Here is a 26168-nt window from a genome sequence, read left to right as displayed (position 1 = left end):
AAATAATGTTGGATGTAAGAAAAATATAACTCTGCTATTTAAACTGCTCCCTATATTGTGTCTTTCTAATGCCAGAGGCCTTTCTGTTGCTCGAGGCTAGCTGCTCACTCTGAAGGTGCAGCATGAAAAGATGGAACAGCTGCTTGTACCACCAGGTCCAGACAGCTTCCGTCCCTTTACCCATGAGTCACTTAAAGCCATCGAAAAACGGATTACTGAAGAGAATGCCAAGAAACCCAAGGGAGAGAAGAAAAAGCGCAAAAATGAAATTAAGCTCAGACCAAACCGTGACCTGGAGGCAGGCAAACCACTCCCCCTTGTATATGGAGACATTCCTCAAGGACTGGTGTCGATACCACTGGAGGACCTGGATCCCACCTACAGTAATCAGAAGGTAGGTTTGCTTAAATTTAAACTTGAACACTAAGCTCCAAGTTTAGATCTTTTCTCTGTAGTGTTCGAGTTTACATTAATTCATTATTTATGAAATTGCACGCAGCTATTAAAATTCCACTGTTGGTTTTAAATCTTAAATGAGAAGTCAATAAAAATGATTCATATGAAATTTGTCAGCAGTATATAAAGTTGTTAGCAAAATTCTCGAACCACCCTTAATTTCTTTATGTTTAAAATGCTTTAAAAATAAAGAAATGAGGAGTTTTGCACAGTGTTGTATGATGTTGTATACTTTTGTAAACTATAATGCAAGACAGTCAAAGAGTATCCACATAAGAGTATAAAGATGTATAAATGTCTGTCTTTTCTCTCCCAGACTTTCATTGTATTAAACAAAGGAAAGGTCATTTTTCGCTTCAATGCCAGTCCAGCCTTGTACCTCCTGAGTGCCTTCAACCCTCTACGAAGGCTATCAATTCAGATTCTGGTACACTCATATCCTTTCATTAAGATATGAATCTGATATGCATGAATAATGTTGATGTTGAGCTGACCTAAGCCCAGGATTACATGTTCACTTTGTTCCTTTATTTACATGAAAAAATTATTTTACTTTCACAACAAAATCTGTTACTTCCTTGACAACTGTGTGTAAATTGTTCAACGTGGTGATCATGTGCACTATTCTCACTAACTGTGCATTTATGACACTGAACCAACCACCTGACTGGGCAAAGAACGTGGAGTAAGTGTTCTACAAACATACATAACATACACACAGTGTAGATACTGTGAAGAGTAACTGGTGTTCCTTTTTCTAACAGGTACACATTTACAGCGATTTACACCTTTGAATCCCTCGTTAAAATTTTAGCTCGGGGGTTCTGTATAGGAAAGTTCACATTTCTAAGAGATCCCTGGAATTGGCTGGATTTCTCTGTCATTGTCATGGCGTAAGTACAGGGCTTTTTCATTATTTTTGTAGTTTTTGTCACACATTTGGAAAAGACTCACCAAAGGAAAAAATAATCAGGCTTTCATAAACAGAGACGTTGCTTGTTGGCGTTAATTTTTTGGTACTGACTGTAGCTTCATTATTGCTGTTTTGCATGACTCTATGTTACACCTATTGTCATCTCTGTAAATAATAATAATAATGGATTGCATTTATATAGCGCTTTTCAAGACCCTCAAAGCGCTTTACAATTCCACTATTCATTCACTCTCACATTCACACACTGGTGGAGGCAAACTACAGTTGTAGCCACAGCTGCCCTGGGGCAGACTGACAGAGGCGAGGCTGCCATATCGTGCCGTCAGCCCCTCTGAATTCTAAAATAATTATAATTTTTCTTGCAGGTATGTAACAGAGTTTGTATCCCTGGGCAATGTTTCAGTCCTTCGGACATTCAGAGTATTAAGAGCTTTCAAAGCAATTTCTGTCATTCCAGGTAAGCAGTTACCATATTTGTTTTGTTCTTTCATAGTTTAACAGTACGCTCATCCAATTGCCCACCCTTGAGCAGCTATGGACCCACCAGTGCCAAATTTATATTATCACACCTATTTCCCAGAGTTGTTTCACCAGTATGAAAATGAACAATTCTTAACAATCCCAACCTATAAAATGTATGTCATCTTATAGGTGGTTCTGTAGATGGTACTGAAAAAAGAGAGAGAGAATCTGCTCTTATTCTAACTTATTTCCAAAAGATCAACAAGATGGATTAAATAGTGGTGGCACTGGGTTTAGACAAACAAACAAACAAAAAAATATACTAAAAAAAACATGGATGCGTTCTAAGTGGATTACCACTAAAGGAAAAGCTCACTGGTATCCCTTTGTATATTTACTGTCTCTCGACTGACTGCAAGTGACTTTGTGTTTACAGGCCTAAAGACCATTGTTGCTGCATTGTTCCAGTCAGTGAAGAAGCTTGCTGATGTGATGATTCTCACAGTTTTCTGCCTGAGTGTCTTTGCCCTAATAGGTTTACAACTGTTTATGGGCAATCTGAAAAATAAGTGCATACTAGAAGAATTTGTACAAAGCTATTGGAATAACACAAATGTGACTGTGGACTTTGAAAATAAAAGTAAGTATTTGATCCCAGAAAAAAAAAAGAAATTTAAAAATTAACACTCAAATCTCAAATTAACACATAACAATTAAAAATTTAAATGAAAAGTGTATATTGCAACACAGAAGTCACAGCTAGTCGAGATAATTTACTCAATCACTGCTGTACATTGCAGAGCTGTACCCCATTTCTACTGTTGATACTTACATCAGTATTTGTGATTGACCTCCAACAAACCACTGCTATTAAATACTACTATTTTCTCTCTGTTCCAAACAGGTCTTTATTATTACCTTCCTTCGAATAGCAAAGATCCACTGCTTTGTGGAAACAGCAGTGGAGCTGGGTAAGCAAGCTTCCTCTCCAGTTACCAGAGTACTGAATAAAGTCCATATTAAACACAACCCCAATGCCAAAAAAGTTGAGACCATGTGTAAAATATAACTAATAACAGAATGTAACAATTTCCTCATATAACCAAATTTTATCAACATGGTTAACAGAAAACACATCTCAGCTTTAAAATGAGAAAATGTGCCATTTTAAGAAAAATTCTGGCTCATTTTGAATATAATGCGTTGTGGTGCCAGTTCCTTTAGAGCTTAACAGAGTCGATTTCTTGCAGGCATTGTCCAGAGGGGTACATATGCTACAAAGCGGGAAAGAACCCAGACTATGGTTACACCAGTTTTGACTCATTTGGTTGGGCCTTCCTGTCACTGTTCAGACTGATGACCCAGGATTATTGGGAAAACCTTTACCAGCAGGTACATTAAAAATGTTATTGTTGTCGGTGATCCTTGTTCTTCTTCACTGGCCAACTAGTCTGATAGCATTTGTTGTAGACAGACTGTTCATACATCAAAAGACAAGCTTGATTGTGCTCTCGGTGCTTCTATTAAGATTTTTGAAATTTTAGACTATTTCAGAAATATTCCAACCTCTTTACTTTCAATTTTTTGGCTGCACCAGAAGCAAACTACAATCAACAATGCCACTGCAGTTTCTCCAGAAATTGCGTTTAGTTAACTTTGTTTCTATGAAAACATCTTTGGTTGTTTTTAAAAACACTTTTAACCTCACGTGGTTCAGATTGTTCCATATTTTCTTCTCTGAGGACATGAAATGGCAGTGCCTGCTGTTTATGGGAAAAGCATTCTCCTACCACAGTATTATAGAGAGTATTCAGAGCTTTCTGTTTAAACAAACATCTAAATGCCGTGCAGGTGCATCTTGGTCAAAGGAAAACAAGAGTCCTACTGAGGCAAACATAGGCAAACATAGTTTCAATGGCTGCAAAAAAACATGTGGGTCTACTGCAAATAGGCTACTGCCTACATTGTACTATCAAGAAAAGCAAACAGTAATACAATAAGACTCCCATAAGCAGGTCTTTTAAGCACTCTGCACTAACTTTGACTAATAATAAGCCATCAAATGATCGCATTTCTTGAATGTGAAATGGAACAGAAACGGTTTTCTTTGTTTGATAGTTATATGTAAAGTCATATTAACATTTATCCATATACACATACAGATTTGACAATCCATCAAATAAAAAAGTACTTAATATATATTACTGAAGAAAAAAAATGTAGGTAATATGCAACTCTATTAAACTTTTGTCATATTCCCCTTCTCTCCATGAGACATGTGACAATAGCATCATGGATGATTTATAACACTAAACACTAGAGTCCAGTGTGTCACTGTAACTAATTTTGCAGTGTATTTATGTCATAACTTTTGTATTTTTTTTTTTTTTTACATGTACTACCAGATAATTTGGCTGATATAGTTTTGGTCTCAGGCAAATGAATATAAGAGCAATTATGTTTTGTTGCTACAGCATAATTACATAGATGGTAGAGTGGCTATTTCAGTTTTAGAGCAAGAAATAACATAAATGCAAAATGTGGAATTCAAAGTTTAAGGTTTTTACACACGCTGAATATGAAAACATGGAGTTTAGAGGAGTTAAATGGACAGGCGGGATTTGTAGTAAATTAGCTGACAAGTTATTAATCTTCGTTTTGTTGTTACTATTACTCTATAACAATGATGAATGAAAGAAAATCAATGTGAAGATCAATGAAAGACATCGACTTTAGATTTTGAAATTTGAAACGGTAATGAAAGTGATTTGTTTGAGGTTTTACCAAGCTCTACTGTGATTTTCTTTCATACCTAGAAAATTCAATTTTATCATCTTTACTTCTGAGTTGAGAAATTCTAGAAATATAAGTTAACATGTGCAATCTTTAGATACACCTCTATTTGAAGGCCCTCTAACTTTTAAAATATCCACTGTATTAGGGTGGATTTTTGCATGTCTCCACACTTTAGCACAGTGTAGTCATGTCAGCCAAAGGCAGGTATATAAAAATATTGTGAAAAATTGTAAAAAGTTAGAATAAAAAAAGAAATACGGGAACCTAGTGTTTTATGTTAAGTATAAATACTTTATTTGAAAAAGTGCAAAATCTTGTTTGTTTTTTCGTTGCAGACTTTGCGTGTATCTGGGAAGCCCTACATGATTTTTTTTTTGCTCATCATATTCCTTGGTTCCTTCTACCTGATCAACCTGATTTTGGCGGTTGTAGCCATGGCCTATGAGGAGCAGAACCAGGCCGCTGCAAAGGAAGCTCAGGAGAAGGAAGAGGAGTTTAAGGCCATGGTTGAGCAGCTGAGACAACAACAAGAGGAAGCTCAGGTACATTGATTGAGTCCTTAAATTTCTCTCAAGATATAATTTTAGTTAAGTCAAAATGCATCTTCTTTGAAGTACTGTAAATTCAATCAGAATAGAATAGAATAGAATAGAATAGAATAGAATAGAATAGAATGGAATAATCATTTAACTGTCACACAAGGGGAAAGAAACATACACAATTTTTTTCATACATATTTATATCCAGGACAAATGTTACTATAAACAGAGTACTGTACAGTTATTAAATAAAATAAAATTAACTACAGATAAGAGGCAAAGCCAGGTTGTAGTGCAAATCGGTTGATTAAATTATTGCAGTTACAGAGCAGATGTAAACATCTATGATTGTTGGGAGCATTTTTGATTGTACAGTCTGACAGCTGCAGGGAGGAAGGACCTGCGGAAACGCTCCTTCTTGCATCTAGGATGTAGCAGTAGCAATCAGTTTTGCAATTTTGTATTTTATATAACTGTATATTGGTTGTGTAGTAATTTTATATAATATCTACACGTTTAAGTGGTAAGTGTGATTTATTACCTATATAGTCATTCGAGGGCTTTTCCCTTTTTTATTTAGGACACTTTTTTTCCTTTCTATGTTTATATTCAGCTAAGGTCTCTGGATTTGGGCTCCTGTTTTATTTAAGACTTGCCTCTCTCTTGGGAGGTCTATGGGGGTTGCAAATCTATCACTATCAACAACACAACTATTTACACCTACAGCACATTTTAAATCTCAACCAATAACATTTGGAGGCAATTGGATTACCTGGAGGAAGCTTGCACAGGCAGACTGGCAGAATGCACACATGCAGAATGGGCCTAACTCTCCAGGAGGTTCACATCAAGAATCAGACATTTATCAGCCTGTTTACCATCAGTGTCTTATCTTCCCTCTTCTAGGCAGCACTAGCTGCTGCAGCAGCAGTGGGTGGGGAGGCCGGTGATAAAGTTGGTGGCACAGAGAGTTCCTCTGATGCCTCTAAGCTGAGCTCCAAAAGTGCAAAGGAGAGACGCAACAGGCGAAAGAAAAAAAAGGAGGAAGAAGGAAAAGAGACCGAGGGAAAACTTCCCAAATCTGAGTCACAGGACAGTATACAGAGGGCTCGCAGTCGCTTCTCTGTGGATGCAAACCTGCTCAAATATGACATGAAATGCTCATCTGCACATCAGGTATTTTTCTATGCCATGAAAGCGATATTATCTTTTCGGTTCTAAAGCTCCTTTCACATCTTCATGGTGTATTATATTTTATTACTATACGGTACTTTATTACTGTAGCTTTACTACACTTATTGTAAATTACTCTAGAATGAAACAATCCTAAACAGTTGGGACCCTATACAAAATGCAAATAAATACAGAATGCAATTTTTACAAATCTCACATTTTATTCACAATAGAACACAGGAAACATATCATCTGTTTAAACTGAGGCATTTTACTATTTAATGAAAATTACTGTCTCATTTTGATGGCAGCAACATGTTTCAAAACTGGAGGCAACAAAAACTTAAACCTGAACCTGTCCTACTTGTTTTTCGATATATTGCTGGCATTGAATTTCCGATTTAGCCATTATATTTCTTAAATGGCGCTTTTCCAGATCAGACTTTTGTTATGTTTTCGATCTTCTACTGTGAATACAATTTGGGTTTATGTGCTTTGCAAATTAGTGTATTCTATTATAAGTTACATTTGTTCCAACTCGGCTTGTACAAATCCTTTTTTTTCATAATTTAAATTAATCTTTTTTTATTTATTTAAATTGCCAAATTATAGTGGCATTTAATGCAGTGTTCAATATGGTGAAATATTCATTGTTGACATTTTTCAATATAACTTTATTTCAAAATCATGTAAAAAGTACTGACAGTACCAGTTTTAAATTCACTCCAGTTTCAGTAATTTATTAAAAGACGACTCAAAATGACAGTCTGTGATCACTCTCTTTAATTTGAATGGCAGATATATATTCAGAAAGCTCTTTGTAAGCCTTGTCAGCGAGAAGATTGACTGACTTTTGTCAAACTCTTGCAGGGCTCAAAATGACTGAAAGGCAGGAGAAGCAAATGGACTGACAATGTGGCTACCAAATTTAAACTTACACATTGCAGCCATTTGATTTTTTAGGTTGTATGTGTATGTATTATAATTTTTTAGGATATTTAATATGGATTTACTAACTTTTCTAAACATTCATGAGCTGCTAACAAATTGTTTTGATTTCTTTTATCTCATGTCATTAATCTAAATGCAACCTTTTCTTTACTGCCATCACACTTTTATTGCCATCGGTTTCATCACTTTCATCATCATCTTCTGTCTTCATCAAATTCTTTAGTTCCTATCATATGCCATCATCAGGATATATTTTTTATGAGCAATTTCCTTCTTGCAACAATTCATCATGATCATCGTCATCACCCCCATAATCATCATGCTTTCCTTCTCCACTATCATGATCATTATCATGATCTTTACTGTTCTCATTAACAGTTTTAATTTTGCATTTTTATTGAAATCATCATCATCGTGAAGTTTTTCTCACCAAAGAAATCGTTCCTTTTTTTCTTCATTTGTACATATGAAGATCGTTGTCTCTCTCTTCTGTCCTCTTTTTGATTGTCATATATCACATCCATCGGAGACTATCTTTCTCTCCTAGTCTTTTCTGAGTTTTCATGGACCCCTCTTCTCACCCAGAAGGAATAGCAAGACCAGCCTTTTCAGTTTCCAAAGTCAAGCCCAGGATGTGGGCTCAGAAAATGAATTTGCTGATGATGAGAACAGCATTTTTGAGGACACCCTGAGTCGGAGGGGCTCTTTTTTTCTTCCCCAAAGGTGTGATCGACGCAGCAGCAGTATGAGCCAGTGCAGCTTCTTTTCACATCGCAGATTTCAGCCCCGTGAGATCAGGCACAGCTCTGTAGACTGCAATGGCGTTGTGTCTCTGGTGGGTAGGAATGCACTCCCTTCATCACCCGGGGGGCTCCTTCCACCTAAAGTGACGTTAGATATGGCCTCCACTGGAGACAATGTAAGAAAGGGTTCTGTAGCCCAGACAGCCCAATAACTTGCTTACTGTATTGCTCTGTTTTTGTTTGTTTATTTTGGCCTTTTCATCTTTCTGGCTCTTATACACACACATTTATTACACACATATGTCACAAACTATGCTTGTCAGTTTTTTGTTTTGTTTATTTCTCAGTTATTTTAGCAAGCTATGCAGCTTAGCATGTCAGAAAATATAAGTCACAACTTTTCTAAACTCAAATGAACCTTAGAATTTTAACTTAAACTTAAACTCTTCCTGAGTCTATCAATGATACAATAATGGACTCTTGGTTATTGAAATGGCTCAAGTGCTTTTGATTTATACTGCTGCTTTGTGCTTTTGGACAATGATAGGCAGAGCTGTAGCTTCTAACTATATGATCAATGTACCAATACTATGTCAGTTATTCCAGAGCTTTACTGTAAGATATTCTTTTTGGATAGTTTAAAGATATGCAGCTTTCAGTGGAACAGTTTCCTCTGCTTTTTTTTTTTTCATTTATTTAGTAAATGTTATGCGATGATAAATATTTATGCTTGTACTGTAAAATGCAACATATTTTTGTATGGTTACATTTTATGTGTAAAAATTGTTTCTATCCCTAGGCTGACACCACTGACACAGAATATAGACAGAGCATTGGAGGAATAAACCAGGGATATATGGACTACCTTCAGAGCCCAGAGGCCAGACAGAGAGCTCATAGTATTGCTAGTGTCATAACCACCACAATGGAGGGTAGGTGTTTTTCACCATGGCATGAATAGCCAATCCTGACTATATCTGTGGTGTTAAAAAAGTTAAATTGTACTTTCACACAAAATATGTTTTGCAATCAGAACTTGAAGAGTCACGGCAGAAGTGTCCTCCTTGCTGGTATGATTTTGCCCACACCTTCCTAATCTGGGAGTGTTGTCCAGGATGGCTGAAATTAAAAAAAATTGTCAAACTAATCGTGATGGACCCATTTATGGATCTATTCATCACCATCTGCATTGCACTAAACACATTGTTTATGGCCATGGAACATTATCCAATGAGTGATGGGTTCCAAAGCATGCTTGCTGTTGGCAATAAGGTTAGTTCAATTTAGAGAATATTTTTTAAATATAAATATCTATTGATTTTATTAATCTTCACTGGGGTTTTTCTTTGTATGCGTCTGTGTGTGTGTGTGTGTGTGTGTGTGTGTGTGTGTGTGTGTGTGTGTGTGTGTGTGTGTGTGTGTGTGTGTGTGTGTGTGTGTGTGTAGATATTCACCGGCATCTTCACGGCTGAAATGGTCTTCAAGGTGATTGCACTGGATCCATACTATTACTTTCAGGAGAGATGGAATATCTTTGATGGGATCATTGTCAGTTTAAGCTTGATAGAGCTTTGTTTGGAAAGTTTGAAGAACATGTCTGTTTTGAGATCATTCCGATTGGTAAGTCTAAATATAATTTAAACTTGCATCAAGAAGCAAGCGAAACCTTTGGAATTATCTGTATCTTTGTATACATTTATTACAGTGTTTGCCTGTGTTCAGTATATTCAAACTTGCAGTCACTTAGCAAATAATACCAAAAGATCTGAGTTGGTTAGGAAATACCAAACCTGAAGAGCAGGTTTACTCTGCTATAATTAAATAAATAATCAAACAATATGTTACAAGATCCACTCATCCACTCAGCACCCTGCTGTTTATTTGGTTAGCTTTGGCTTTGTTACCTAATGCTATAATCAGACTATGAAAATAGTGGTCGGAGACTGTGGCATGATCGAAATTATTGCAAATAAGTGCAATGAACTTACTCATTGCCTTTGAAATGGTTAGTTCTATGCAATTACTGGGCAACCACAGATTTTTTTTCCCACTCTCAGCCAGAGGTTGTCATCCTATTTTTACTCTAGTGTGACTCAGCCATTAGCTTTCACACCCCTGACATGCTGACAGAAAGAACATGCAGCACAGCATACAATGTAAAAATCCCAATGTATACCACTATAAAAACATTTGATAATAAAAATAATTTTAGCTGTGAGGGAGCATTATAATTTGAGGCTGGTTTACTGTCACTATCTCTGGTTAAGCACTTAAAAAAAAAAAAAAAGGAAAGACAAAACTTGGATCTACATAGTTCCTAAGGATTTATATGCTTCTATTTGTAACAAATGCAATAGCATGTATGTTGTGTTGTATTTTGAGTTAGGAAATAACTTCTGTTTCCTCTTGTTTTACAGCTTAGAGTATTCAAGTTGGCTAAATCCTGGCCCACTCTAAATAAACTGATCAAAATAATTGGTAATTCAGTGGGGGCTTTGGGCAACCTGACACTGGTCTTGGCCATTATCGTCTTCATCTTTGCTGTGGTGGGCATGCAGCTATTTGGAAAAAAATACAAGGACTGTGTGTGTAAAATTTCTGAGGACTGCACACTTCCTCGTTGGCACATGAATGACTTCTTCCATTCATTCCTCATTGTTTTCCGGGTGCTTTGTGGAGAGTGGATAGAAACCATGTGGGACTGTATGGAAGTGGCTGGGATTCCCAAGTGTCTCACTCTCTACATGATGGTCATGTTTATAGGAAACCTTGTGGTACATTACATTTTATGGTCAATTCATTAATTCATTAATCTGTTTAAAAATGTAATTCCCAATTTAGTAACCTGTTCATTATTCAGTTTTACAGTAATATGTGCTCTTTTGTTATTATCAGTTACAAATCTTGTCTTGTATATCATTACCTTATAGGTATTGAACCTCTTCTTGGCTCTTTTGCTGAGTTCATTCAGTGCTGACAACCTGGCAAAGCAAGAAGATGACCCTGAGTCAAACAATTTGCAAATTGCCATGGCACGCATACACAAAGGCATTGCCTTCACAAAGTCGGTGCTTCGAAGCACCTGCAGCAGCGCCTGCCTCAGAGATAAGAAACAAAAGAAGGATGAGGAAAAATCTCTGGATGAACTCCACAAACCTTTAGGGTCAAACGGAATCTCCAATCATGGCAATGGAGAGGTGATTGGCGTGGACAAAACTGGGGACAAATACATAGTCAGCAGCAGGAGTGATGATTCCATAATGTCGTTCATCAACAACCCTAGTGTGACTGTCACTGTTCCTATTGCTATCGGAGAGTCTGACTTTGAAAATCTTAACACTGAGGACTTCAGCAGTGCATCATCAGATGCAGTAGGATGCCCTGCGGTAAGGATCCTGTTGGTCAAACTGCTCTCTCTAGATTCCTGATTTCTGTTTTAAAGCACATTTTTTAAATGACATTGCAAGTTAAATGTTTATGACATGTAATGCAATCACATAGGACTTTGGTTTAAAAGAACACTGTTGGTGAGGTAAATTAGATATTCATTACCATACAGCAAAGGACAGAATTGTTAGTCGTCTATAACTTTTCACAAATTTTTCCAAGTCCTGTTTAACAGAGAAAGGAATTTTAACACATCCTAGTGTTCATTTCCAAACATCCTAGTTTTTTTTTATTCTTACATTATTTTACTTTGCACACAGAAACAAAATTATTTCACAAAAACTTAAAAATACCAGGTTCAAAATTCCAGAGTATTTGAAATTCTTCTCTTGCTACACCTGCCAAGCTTGTTCTGTACTGTGTGGCTCTCTTTGAATTTCTTGATGAAATTTCTTCCCTTCCTGACACTTGGAAATGCAGTGATCACTTTGTATATCCATCTCCTGAGCATGAACAATTGCTTTTCTCTAAACTCTTTTGTCTAAACTCATTTATTTTGTTTTTGGTAAGATGCTGTCTCAAGTGATGGCTCAAGCCCTACCTGAGGTTTTCATACTGTGTGTAAATTGGAAGATAACTTTCAGGTTTAATTGAATTTTACAAGCTTTGAACATGAAAAAAGCTCAAGCACCTTATTGCACAGCAGAGGTTTATAGTATGGCTCAATAAAAAAAGGTCAGTTTTTCAGGGCACTCATTATAGTGACACTGGTCATTTGGGGGTTTTTCCATTCTTGTATTGTATGCAAATAGAAGAAGTGAAGTGAAGTGAAGTGAAGGACTTAGCCTACAATCTACAGTCATGGCAATGACATGTATCATGATACTTTCCCTAACTGCACATATACCATAGCCTTCTAACAAGAAGAGACCATATAGACGGGAAAATACCAGTGTGCACATTACATTATGAGCCATTTAAGTCTGAGTGCTAGGGAGCTTAATCCTCCTACTAAGAGGACGGTGTTTTGTGTTGTAGGAAAGGAATATATTGAGTCTCTATAATATTACTGTTGCATTGTTATTGCTGCTGTCCGTGAATGTATTTATTATTTGGATGGGTAACAGAAAAAAAAAATATTTCTTGGCAGTATTTTAAAGGAAGGGTTGTATTGTTTCTGCTTACTTGTTGTTGCTTGATACAGATGCTGTAAGAACTCCTTACAATACATCAGACTCATCAAAGAGTGCCCTGCTTATGAGAAGAATCAAATAACCCTTTAACAGAGATTAAAGGGTTATAATTCTTTGATGACTTTAATTCACTCACTTGATTTGTTTTTTCTAATATGTTTCCCCCTCCCTCGTGTATGTTAATGATTAAACAATTATTTATTTAACAAAAAGTAAGTCAAAATATATATATAGAATTAGCATGTGACATGTACACCCCATGATTCAGTAACTTACTGAACCACTTTTAGCAGCAATAACTTGAAGTAACTGTTTTCTGTATGACTTGAGAAATTTTAGCCCACGTGTTTACAACATTGCTTTGAAGGCCTTCATTTATGAACACATTTTTATAGCCATTATGTTGTAGATCTGTTGATGTGGTTGGGACAATTTTCCTATTTGGGCCACGTTTTAGCTTTTGGACAGATGCACTCACATTTGACTGCAGAATACTTATAAAAAGTAGTTTATGTTGGACTCTATGACTCTTTGGCAGTTGGTATGATGTGTTTGCTTTTCACCAAACGTGGCACTGTGAATTATGAGCAAACATGTAGTTTGTTAAAATTCAGTTTTTCACGAGTTTTTCAAGCCATGCTGGCACGTTATTTTTAAAGACCAGAGGCTTTCTCATGGCAATCCTTCCAAACGCGTCATAATTGTTTAGTCTTTATTTAATTGTACTTTCGTACTGTCAAACCTCTTGAGTTTTTTGTAGTTTCCCTGAGCATTGCATGGCCTGACTTTGGGGTGAATTTGCTGAGATGTCCACTCCTGGCAAGCTCAGCCAGGAGTGGATGGTTTAAAATGATTTCCACTTGTGGTTAAACTTTCTGACTGTAGAATGATGGACTTCATACTTGTTCAAAATGCTCTTATAATCCTTCCCAGATGTATGGGAAGTAAAGAATGCTTCTCTAACTTCACTGCTGATGCCTTTCCTCCTTGGCATTGTGTTAACACATACCTGAGTGCTCAGACCAGCAAACTGCCAAAACGTCTGCTTTTATAGATGTGCTCACACCCGGAAGTGTGTAATATATAACGTTTTGTAGTTCATCTGAGGTTGTATTAATTAATGTGTTATTATGTCCTGATACACATCACCTAAAAGGAGTACTTTCTTTTTACAGTGACTGTACTGATAGACTATAGCCCAGTGTACCACTAAACATAAAGGATATTTTTAATGATAAATATCCTGTAAGGTGTTAATATGGTGCCTATGATTTTTCAGGGTTAGTAAAACACAGTGGTAATTAGCCATTATTTCTGGATTTCAGCACACAATGAGTTAGCTTTGCTATAATACTGTTGATTATTCAAAATAGTTTGTATTTTAAAATCAGCCATATTGTGTTGATTTGTGACTCTTTGTTTTCCATAAATGTAACATTAAGCTCCCCTTTTCAGATTTACAGTTGTAGAATGGATGTACAAAGCATCATTATATTAACAGTAGGGCATACAATGTATCAGAGTAACATGCTTACATTATTCCCTGTTCTGCATTAGCTGGTCCCAGGGCAGCCAAGTGCTTCTGCATTCTCCAGGAAGACATTCAAGCTGTTTTCATACTAGCTATTAGGAGACACGCCCTGCAGATAGCTATACAACAACAGGCTAAAGGAGTGAACTTATGGCTACTGCAAAGCATTGCCAGGCTTTAAATTTACCAGTCTCTCTCACTATCTATCTATCTATCTGTCTATCTATCTATCTATCTGTCTGTCTGTCTGTCTGTCTGTCTGTCTGTCTGTCTGTCTATCTATCTATCTATCTATCTATCTGTGCTCTTCCTCCAGTAATATGGAACTGAGCAGGAAATGCAGACTTCTTGGTGCCTTTGCTCTTGAGAACCACTCAACTGTTCTTTGGAGTCAACGCACTAATAGTTTGTTGTTTTGGCTAAAGTTTTGCATGTGTTTGTGTGTGATCATATATCTGCTTTAATTTAACGATCATATGTTATAACTATTTCTGTGTGAAAATAGTGCTGCTCAATAGCTCTGTTGTATTTGTTCACCCAACACTTCTTTTTCATCCACATTCTCTCATAAACAGATCGTTGAAGATGATGATGATGGACAGTTCAGCTCTTCAGAGGGAAGCACAGTGGATGGTCTTCCAGCTGGAGAGGGAGCAATTTCCGTAGACTTTGAATTAGAAGACACTATGGAGCCCGATCCCTGTTTCCCTGCTGGTGAATTCACCACCTACCTAACCTTAAATGTAATTTGAATCTGCATTTTCTATGACTAAAACCCCATCTGCCCATTGTCTTTTTTCAGCCTGTGTGCAGACATTCCGTTGTTGTCAAGTAAATGTAGATGTGGGCTGGTGGAAAACATGGTGGACACTACGAAAAACCTGTTATCGGATAGTGGAGCACAACTGGTTTGAGAGCTTTATTATCTTCATGATCCTGCTTAGCAGTGGGGCCCTTGTAAGTATTTACATGAAGAAAGCAAATGTTGCATTTGGATGACTAATTTGGTTTCTTTTGTGGATTTATGTGAGATATTTTATCTAGGATCTCTCATCAAGCAATAGATTCTCAAACGGAAATTTCATTATGTGCACGTTTGGCATTACTAAAGGTTGTCTTTTTCCACACATTTAGGCATTTGAGGATATCTACATTGAGCAAAGGAAGACTATTAAAACAGTTTTGGAGTATGCAGACAAAATTTTCACTTACATCTTTATTCTGGAGATGTTACTGAAGTGGGTGGCATATGGATTTGCCAAGTATTTTACAAATGCCTGGTGCTGGTTGGACTTCCTAATTGTTGATGTAGGTTGAAACTCTGCTTACACAGTGCTGAATCTGTTCTTTGTTGTGTTGAGACGTAGAATGAAACTGCACTGTCTTTGATTAATGTGTGTAATATTTCTTCTTTGCTCATGACATGTGTTGCATGTGTTCTAGGTCTCACTGGTCAGTCTGGTAGCCAACGCATTAGGTGCTAATGAACTTGGTGCCATCAAGTCTCTGAGAACTCTAAGAGCTCTGAGGCCACTGAGAGCCCTGTCACGCTTTGAGGGCATGAGGGTAAGAGTTGTTGAAAGTACTTATCCATTCAGAGTCATGCTGTCTAGCACTAGCTCAATATACTAGTGCAGAACACTTCCACTTCATTAGGTACAGCTTGTTAGCTCTAGATGGGCCACCTTTTTGCCATCAGAAATTGCTTAATTATTGTAGCACAGATTCAACAATAAAAAATACAATTTGTTGCATGCAACCATTCCTGTCTTCTCCCAATTCCCTTTCTCCTGCCTTCATTTGTCATCCTGGTAAGCTTAAGTATTTTGTTCTACAAGTTGAAAAAAAATCACTTTTTTCCTCAAATATACACCAGTGATGCAGAATTTTGATAAAAGGAATAGTTTGACATTGCGGGAATTTCTTGCTGAGAATACAACCCCATTATATAGTGCTTTTCATAAGTTAAAAAAAAATGCTGTTTTTAATATTGTAAATTTGTTTTCATTGACTCAAGAAATGTGTTTGTTTTTTACAGAGCTAATACACAACATCTAATAATGAAAATAAATCAATTCAAAATCAAAAGTAATACAACACAAAAAATAAAATCCTGTAACTCGAAGGTACAAAGAACTTAAATAAATAAAAACAACAGCTGTGAAATAAATAAAGTCAAATAAAGTGCTACTCTAACTCTTAAGAAACAAAAAATAAATAAATACCAAAATATCAAATTATTCTTATATCACTTTTCTCTTGTGATATCTAACGGCATTAGAGTTTTTTGCCGTGCTATGCAAGCATGGTCTTATCAGGTTGATAACTTATGTAACTGAAGAGACAGCTTTGTTGGCTGCTGAAATCAATAAGGCAGGTATTGATTAGTTGCCTTCATATTGTGGTGGTCTAGATTTACAGCACTGCTACAGTGATCATCTTTCCTCACGTGGTAGCCAGAGTATTCCCTGATTTGCATGCACAAATTCTCATGTGCGTCAGTAGTGCCATAATAGCTTCCATGCCAGTATCGCTGTTTTGATATTGTTTGTTGCGTATGTAACATGATTTTCTTTATGTTTTATGTATTTTTCTTTTTACAGTAATCAAATTTTGCGGCATCCTCCTTTCTCTACCAGGTGTTCATTTCAATGTTTATCTAAAATTTAAAACTCATCTGCTGACTCCTCTCCTGATTCTGTTTCCACCTTTACCATGTAGTTGTGTTGGATCTTTGGCGTTAGTCATAGCTGTGATGAGGTGTGATGTCAATATGCATGTTGGCACACATTTGTTTTTCCCCATTGCCAGAGTATACAGTGTGGTACATCACTTTAAGATTCTGTGATCCCTGTCAGCTTTACAGATATGTCATGATTTGTGTGTGCAGGTGGTTGTCAATGCCCTATTGGGAGCCATTCCCTCTATCTTCAATGTGCTGCTGGTATGCCTCATCTTCTGGCTCATTTTCAGCATCATGGGGGTCAACTTATTTGCGGGAAAGTTCTACTATTGTGTCAACACAACCACAAATGAGCCGTTTACTGCATCAGAAGTGAAACATATGAAAGACTGTAATTTCACGGATTCTAAGGTGAAGAACGTCAAGGTCAACTTTGATAATGTTGGCATGGGTTACCTTGCACTGTTGCAAGTGGTAAGTAACTCAGTATTGTGTTTCATAATTAGTGTCACATTTTGTGCCAGTTTTGTAATACAACAATATGTGTTTTTAATGCCACTTGCTGTATTCTTTTCTACAGGCTACATTTAAGGGTTGGATGGACATCATGTATGCTGCTGTTGATTCTCAAAGCAAGGTGGTGATTTTTTTAGTATTTCAGTGTTGAAATGCTTGAACTCCTATAAAATATCAATGTTTAATTAAATCATATTACACCTTCTTTTTTGTGGAGATGACACGTTGTTCACGAAAAACATATAACACTGTTAAATTAATTTTAGATTATCCTATTTTGTTTGGCCACGTTAAAGCTGTGGAACACTACACCTGATGCATACCAAACATTTCCTGCTGTTGCTGCTTAATCATGATCAAAATGCTTAAAATGTATTTACAGATCAGAATCTTGGTAAAGATAAAATAGTCCAGTTAGCTGTTAGTTCAAAGTTTGAAGGTGACAAACTGCATCAGGCTTTGAAGTCCTTTTTATTTGAACAAAATTATTTTGGGGGGCGGGCTTTACGGTAATCTAAATGCCACACAAGTAGGGCCACTCCTCATGAGGCACACATGAACTCAACCAGTACAGAAATTCAAAGGATGACTCTGTTTTAATGTCTCGTTTTTTCTGTCATCTATGTAGCCAGAAGAACAACCAGACTATGAGATCAACCTATATATGTACTGTTATTTTGTTGTTTTCATCATATTTGGAGCATTTTTCACACTCAATCTCTTCATTGGTGTCATTATAGACAACTTCAATCAGCAAAAGAAAAAGATAAGTATCAAATCTGCTTTTTAAACAAATTTGTGGTATTTTGGCTTCCAACATGTTGTTGTGATTCAACATGCCTATCATGCTTTCTTTACTTCGGAGGTCAAGACATCTTTATGACTGAAGAACAAAAGAAATACTACAATGCCATGAAAAAACTGGGGTCAAAAAAACCACAAAAACCGATCCCTAGACCATCGGTATGTAACTCAAGCCTTGACTGCATTCAGTATGAATTAAAACCCTCACTTTTATTTAATCCAAAATTTATTGTTGTTTATTTTTCCTATGCATGTCTGTTTTAGAACAAGATTCAAGGATACATCTTCGATTTTACCACCAAGCAATCATTTGATATTGTGATCATGGTTCTAATATCGCTTAATATGATCACTATGATGGTGGAAACTGATGAACAATCAGACTACAAGAAAAACGTCCTCTACTATGTAAATGTGGTATTCATTGTCGTCTTCACTGGAGAGTGCATATTAAAGATGCTCTCACTCCGGCACTACTTTTTCATGAATGGCTGGAATATATTTGATTTCATCGTTGTTATTCTGTCAATCATCGGTATGACTCACCTCCATTTACAGTTTCTCTCTGATACATTTTTAATATTGCAGTAATCTGTCATCCAGTGTTTAATCTTTTCATTTCTTTCTTTAGGTTTGTTTCTCTCCGAAATAATAGAAAAATACTTTCTTTCACCAACCTTGTTCAGAGTCATCCGACTGGCACGGATTGGCCGCGTCCTCCGCCTTATTAAAAGTGCCAAAGGAATACGCACACTCTTGTTTGCCTTGATGATGTCACTTCCCGCCTTGTTCAACATTGGTCTCTTGCTGTTCTTGGTGATGTTCATCTATGCGATCTTTGCCATGTCAAACTTTGCATATGTCAAGAAGGAAAGAGGTATTGACGATCTTTTCAATTTTGAGACTTTTGCAAACAGCATGATCTGTCTGTTCCAAATCACCACCTCGGGTGGATGGGATACCCTACTATATCCCATTCTCAACAAAAATGAAGATGACTGTGACCCTGAGATGGAGAATCCTGGTAGTAATTTTAAAGGAAACTGTGGAAATCCTACACTGGGAATTACTTTCTTTGTGAGCTACATCATCATCTGTTTCCTTATTGTGGTGAATATGTACATTGCAGTCATCCTGGAAAACTTTGGTGTAGCTACTGAAGAGAGCGCTGACCCACTGAGTGAGGATGATTTTGAAACGTTTTATGAGGTCTGGGAAAGGTTTGATCCTCATGCAACACAGTTCATTGAGTATAAAATGCTTTCAGAATTTGCAGATAATCTGGAACCACCATTGCGCATAGCCAAGCCTAACAAGTTTGACCTGATCTCTATGGACTTACCGATGGTGAGTGGTGACCGCATTCACTGCCTAGACATCCTGTTTGCATTCACAAAGCGTGTTCTAGGTGAGGGTGGAGAAATGGACATTCTAAAGGAGCAAATGGAAGAGCGTTTCATGGCCTCAAATCCTTCCAAGTTGTCCTACGAACCCATCACTACCACCCTCCGTCGCAAACAGGAGGAGGTTTCAGCTGCTGTCATCCAGAGAGCATTCAGGCATTATACAAGGAAGTGTCCAGGAAAAGACAGAAGGTCCCATGACACATCCAATATTAACAATCAAAAGGATAAAAAGCTCATTAACAAGGGAAAGCATGACACAGACAAACTTAAAAACACGTCTAGTGCCAATAAAAGCAAACTGACACCTTCTGCTGCCTCTCAACCTTCATGTAACAGTGTGACAACAAATGGAAAAAACAAATATGAAAAAGACAAAAGTGAAAAGGAGGTTGTGAGCAAAGATGTCAAAGAACAAGATATGTAAAGGAAATCTGTGCTACACCAAAGACAATGTAGTGAATGCAAAATGTTTACAACCTTCCACAGTGACTAAGACATCCAGTGGATTCTCTTCTGTAGTATGGATATCTACTATGCCAAACTGACTGTGCTTGCTTGAGTCTAGAGGAGAGTTTCTAAAATAGAAAAGAGCCATTCAGGCTACAGTATGACAGTATGACTGTATGACTCACTTGGATGAATTGAAGAGCAAAGATCCATTATGTCTGCTTGTGAGGTGAGACGACATTACTTAGTGTTCTGAAAGGCATATTAGTTACTGCTTTACTTGTATTGCAGCTAGTTCTGCTACCCAGTGTCTTGAATTGTTGTTATATCACTGATTGGTGTATTACTCAACTTAATTTTTCAAGCAGGAAAAAAGGAGAGTTATATGCTATTGCTGAAAAAAAAATCATAGTTTGGTTAATTGTCTTTTTATACATTTTTTTACTCTTCAGAAAGGGTTGTATCTTCAGGTATAGACTTTACACAGAAATGCACTGCTTTAAGGTTATTTTTGCTTGTCACTAATAGTACTTCAAATCCTAGAGACATTGTCAGTGATTATACATGCTAGAGTGTGCGCCATGATTTGTCCACCAGATGCAAAGAAGCCTTGGTAAGGCTGCTTTTTTATTACAATACAGAAACTTACCCTTCAATCGAAACAAATCACAAAGAAGTTTGCTGATTATATTTGATTATCAGTGTCAGATCAGTAACCCTTGAAAAATACTTTGTACACTGTTAAATCATTTTTCAAATCATTCTCCATATGTTGTTGTATTTGGCCAACAGGGGTTTGATGCATCCAATAGGAGCTATAAGGTGAAAATTGCAATTGTTTATAAAAAACTTAAATATGGTTGGAAATTCTTATTTCTGAGACACATGGATACTGTTGTCATTATATGTCCCTTCTGTTAAGCTGTTTTTACATAATCTTCAATGGACATTTTGTAAATTATAACTGTAAAAGGGGTGGGGTGTTGTTTTATTTTATGTAAAAAGTTTTCTCAGAGTGCACCATTAAATCTTTTTATGTTTTTTGTCTAAGCCAAGTGAAATATGGCTCACAATATTCTGAATGACCTCAAGGATATGGCTTTTCACATCTCACATGTCCTAAGCTATTTCCTACTTCTGTTTACATTTTATATTGTGTTCATTTTTTCAGTTATTCACACATCCAATCACATCCATCCTAAACTGTTTCATAAACTTTTCTCGTTCTGTGTTATAAAAGTATAAATCCATTCATGTAATTACATTCTGCATGTAATTAAAACGTTCAACATAAAGGTATACTGTATGCATAATGCAAGAATGTTTTGATTACAAAGACTTTAACAACTCCCATCATTTATATGCATAATGCTTGTAGTGTATAAATTACCTGCATGCAAGACAATGCTATAACCTATTTCACTGAAAAGCTAAAGGAATAAAGATTACATTTAAGTCAAGTATGCCTACAACATTCATTTATTTTATCACGGAAAGTAAAGTATGAGCGGCATTATTTAATTCATGACTGCTTAAGTGGAGTGTGAGGGTGGAACTGGAAGGGGATTATGGGAAAAGCTATTCAGTGAGACGATTTGATTGCATTAGATTATAACATTTGTCTTCTTATCATTCACAGTATTTCCTGGAATAGCAGTGTACTACTTTCTGCCTTTTGTCCATTCAAATGTGTTTGTTAAGAACTACTTCCATCTTTATTTATTTTTGTTATGTGTAATATGCTTTGTTTACCCATCTACAGCCCTTATATTTTTGAGATTCTAGAATGACTTTTTCGTTGTACTCTAAAATTGGAGGGGGGGGGGACAATATGGCTGAGCCATATATAGCAATTCCTAAATAAAATGACCAGTAAGAACAGCAATGACCACAACAAGATGCATGTTTATCTTATGAGCAGAGAACATACACTTTGTTTGTTTTATGGGGGAATAAAACTGTCAGAATGAAAAAAAAAAAATGACTTAAAAAATATATTAAATTCCTTGTATTATGTAGCAAAAGTAATATTAAAACTATTTGTATGTAATAATTATTTTATATAATGTGATATAAATTGATATTTATCATTTATTTTGGTTCTGTATCCATTTGTGTTCATTCCTCTATTTATTTATTCACTATTCCCCCTAAATTTCTGTGTTCTTATTTTTTGCATCCAGCTATATTTACATTTGTATTATTTTCTGTCTTTATTTTCTTTCTTTGTAATTTAATAGTGCATGTTTCCACAACTCAAAAAACAAAACAAAACAAAAGTTCAGCTTAAAACGCTGACTTTAACTAATTTAATTGCATGTCAATTTTCCATAAATTGACTGGTATACATTAAGTTTATACATTCAGTTTATTTTAGGCACATTTTCTTTCATTATTAATTTCCATGATTAATTATTTGAATAAATAAAATGTCGATTTTGTATATTTCTGTTGCATTTTACTCAGAATTATTGCTTCGTGTTTATTGAGGGTGAGGAATCATTTTTGATTGCATTTATTTATGTACTTCTGTATTCATTTCTTGTCCTTCAATATGCAAATAAGGAGGGGGGCATGCAAGGTTGGTCATGGATTAAACCTTTTACTTGTTGACTGATCGACACATTAATGCATATTAACATGTCTCGTTCAAACGTAACCAGTTCACCAATCTCATGACACAAATGGTTTCCTCTCATTATGAGAGGAAACCATTTGTGCTAGTGAACTGAGGCACTTAAATAATCTAGCTGAAAACAATACTGTCTGTGAGAGGCTTTTTTTTTCATGTCTGGTGGTACAAGGCAGATTAATCATACTATATCTCAAAGAGATCTTGTTTAAATAAGTTTTAAATTTGTATTGTTGGGCTATATTTTATGTAAACATCTGAAAGTTGCAAAGTGAGAAAGTCAAACCACACCTACAGTGAGTGCTTACCTATCAAAATTGAGTTAACAAAATCTTTAATGTTGAAATTTATGAAAGCCAGTTGCCTATTTTGGTTTAATTTTATTTGTATTTATTTACTGTTGTCACTGTCATCAGGCTTGCCAGTTGAATGAAGCTGATGAGTACTTTTCAGTTGCATGAGAGTATTTCATCTTGAAAAACTGCTCTAAAGTGCAATGATGATTCAAAGGCATTAAGCATCAGCTTTTACAGTAACAGGCTGTAGAACATTAACAGTGCTGACAATTACTGAACCACGATCAACATCTATGTTACTTGAGGACCGGTAAAATGGTGAAGCTATCATGATCTCTCGCAAATGCAAGATGTAATAAGAACTCTAACTGTAAATTGGACATCTTAATGTTTTGTATTTATTGGAATATTGAAAGCAATTGTGGATTTATGAATATCAGAAAACAATCTTGAGCGATCGAGTGGCTTGCAAAGCTTTTTTTTTAAAAAGTTTTTTAGCCCGTTGTTGCCAAGAAGTAAGCTTCACAACTTAAAATATGTACACTACAAGTTGATGATATTTTCATTTAAATGCAGTTTCAGAAAACATCAATGAAAGAAACTATAATCTGCTTTTTGAGAGTGCTTTGTGGCTTCTGCCGGAAACTATTAGCATCTTAAGTGTGTGGAACATTTTATTAATTATTAATGACAGTCCAAATATTCATTATAGTCCAACATTGATTTTGCCTACTGTGGCTGCCTAACCCTGTGGGAAGTAAACAAGAGGCTGATGGCAAAGTGCTGATTATTCCTGCCATTCTGTCTAATAATGATTATGTGATTATTACTTTGGGCCACACCCAGTAACTACACTATGGTAAAGATTTGGTTCCTTTTACACTCAAAATAATTGTTTAGTTCTTAATAGCTGTTTATAAATAAATTATTCCTAACGTTGCTCTCAGAACATCACAATTTTTTTAACTGTAAATGGCAAATGTCAAGATTCCTTTTCTTTAAAAAACAAACAAACATTTAACTTAATATGAAATGTATTTTATTAGAAAATGCCAGCTTAATATGAAATGTAGCCAAAGGTTGAAATTGGCATCTTCACTCACAGCAACAAGTGGAGTTAGGCCTTCAGTTTGCCTGTTTTAATGACCAGTAAATCAAGAGTGATTCTGCAGATTCTCCTTGCTGGTTGCCAAGCAACATGACATCAGCCTCCTTTGTTAAACCATATTATGGTGGAAGGTCGGAAGTCGATCTGGTGCCCCCACCCCTGGAGTCTCACAAGATGGGCTATAACACATGGGCATGTTTTACGTGAAAGGATGTATTGGGCTTAATATTTCGCCACTGGTATGCACAGAGGAGAGTAGTAAAAGAAAAAAAATCATTTGCGAGAGAAATTTGAGAATGCTACCCATTACAGCTTTGTAATTGTATTTTCTGTGGATAGATGGGAAGAAAATCCTATTAGATTATATAGTGGTGAGTTCCCCTTCCCCTCCCTCCACCTTCCCACTGCACTAATAGAACGACACACAGACAGGCAACCACACACGGACACTCACTGTTTATCTCAACCTCTAAATCGCACACACCTATATGCACACACAGACACACACTTTGTTTCCAGTGAATCACTCCCAACTCAGAATAACAACTATCACAGTTTACAGACAAAGTGTGCACCATTTCCTCCTTCATTTCCTTTTTAATTATTACAAGAACAAAATTACTGCAAATGTTGACTCACTGGACACTTTATTGGGAAGATGTTGCTAGCACTGGGTTGGACCTCTTTTTGGCTCTAGAACAGCCTTAATTCTTTATGGTGTCGATTCAACAAGGTGATGGCAACACCCCTCTGAGATTTTGGTACATTTATAAGATATTTATAAGATATTTACATTAATTAGTAGTAGAACAGATATACCTAATGTACTGTTTGGTTAATATAGGCCTATATACACACACATGTAAAATAAATGTAAGGCTCCATTTCTATTTATCACCTGTTTCGCCAGTCAGCACTCTACCTGAAGGTGTATACAGGGAGTGCAGAATTATTAGGCAAGTTGTATTTTTGAGGAATAATTTTATTATTGAACAACAACCATGTTCTCAATGAACCCAAAAAACTCATTAATATCAAAGCTGAATGTTTTTGGAAGTAGTTTTTAGTTTGTTTTTAGTTTTAGCTATTTTAGGGGGATATCTGTGTGTGCAGGTGACTATTACTGTGCATAATTATTAGGCAACTTAACAAAAAACAAATATATACCCATTTCAATTATTTATTTTTACCAGTGAAACCAATATAACATCTCCACATTCGCAAATATACATTTCTGACATTCAAAAACAAATCAGCGACCAATATAGCCACCTTTCTTTGCAAGGACACTCAAAAGCCTGCCATCCATGGATTCTGTCAGTGTTTTGATCTGTTCACCATCAACATTGCGTGCAGCAGCAACCACAGCCTCCCAGACACTGTTCAGAGAGGTGTACTGTTTTCCCTCCTTGTAAATCTCACATTTGATGATGGACCACAGGTTCTCAATGGGGTTCAGATCAGGTGAACAAGGAGGCCATGTCATTAGTTTTTCTTCTTTTATACCCTTTCTTGCCAGCCACGCTGTGGAGTACTTGGACGCGTGTGATGGAGCATTGTCCTGCATGAAAATCATATTTTTCTTGAAGGATGCAGACTTCTTCCTGTACCACTGCTTGAAGAAGGTGTCTTCCAGAAACTGGCAGTAGGACTGGGAGTTGAGCTTGACTCCATCCTCAACCCGAAAAGGCCCCACAAGCTCATCTTTGATGATACCAGCCCAAACCAGTACTCCACCTCCACCTTGCTGGCGTCTGAGTCGGACTGGAGCTCTCTGCCCTTTACCAATCCAGCCACGGGCCCATCCATCTGGCCCATCAAGACTCACTCTCATTTCATCAGTCCATAAAACCTTAGAAAAACCAGTCTTGAGATATTTCTTGGCCCAGTCTTGACATTTCAGCTTGTGTGTCTTGTTCAGTGGTGGTCGTCTTTCAGCCTTTCTTACCTTGGCCATGTCTCTGAGTATTGCACACCTTGTGCTTTTGGGCACTCCAGTGATGTTGCAGCTCTGAAATATGGCCAAACTGGTGGCAAGTGGCGATCGTGGCTCAAGAGTTGGGCGTTCGCCTTGTAATCGGAAGGTTGCCGGTTCGAGCCCCGGCTTGGAC

The 26168-nt window shown here is 36.6% G+C and overlaps 1 pseudogene across 1 annotated transcript; it reads left to right on the top strand.

The window, feature by feature from the left end:
- The first annotated feature begins 108 nt into the window (after nt 1–108).
- LOC113007619 (sodium channel protein type 2 subunit alpha-like) lies at nt 109–22115 on the top strand (annotated as a pseudogene). The gene is made up of 26 exons (XR_013902508.1): nt 109–394; nt 773–891; nt 1052–1141; nt 1221–1349; nt 1756–1847; nt 2289–2541; nt 2761–2823; nt 3103–3244; nt 4984–5190; nt 6094–6363; nt 7859–8230; nt 8854–8986; nt 9088–9326; nt 9501–9674; nt 10472–10828; nt 10985–11440; nt 14741–14879; nt 14968–15122; nt 15300–15473; nt 15609–15731; nt 17056–17322; nt 17429–17485; nt 17993–18130; nt 18223–18327; nt 18433–18703; nt 18800–22115. The product of XR_013902508.1 is annotated as a sodium channel protein type 2 subunit alpha-like (transcript).
- Nucleotides 22116–26168: the final 4053 nt, after the last annotated feature.

The sequence above is a fragment of the Astatotilapia calliptera genome, chromosome 16, assembly GCF_964374335.1.
Source record: "Astatotilapia calliptera chromosome 16, fAstCal68.1, whole genome shotgun sequence".
Lineage (NCBI taxonomy): Eukaryota > Metazoa > Chordata > Actinopteri > Cichliformes > Cichlidae > Astatotilapia > Astatotilapia calliptera.
This window is presented reverse-complemented; position numbering and strand designations above follow the sequence as displayed.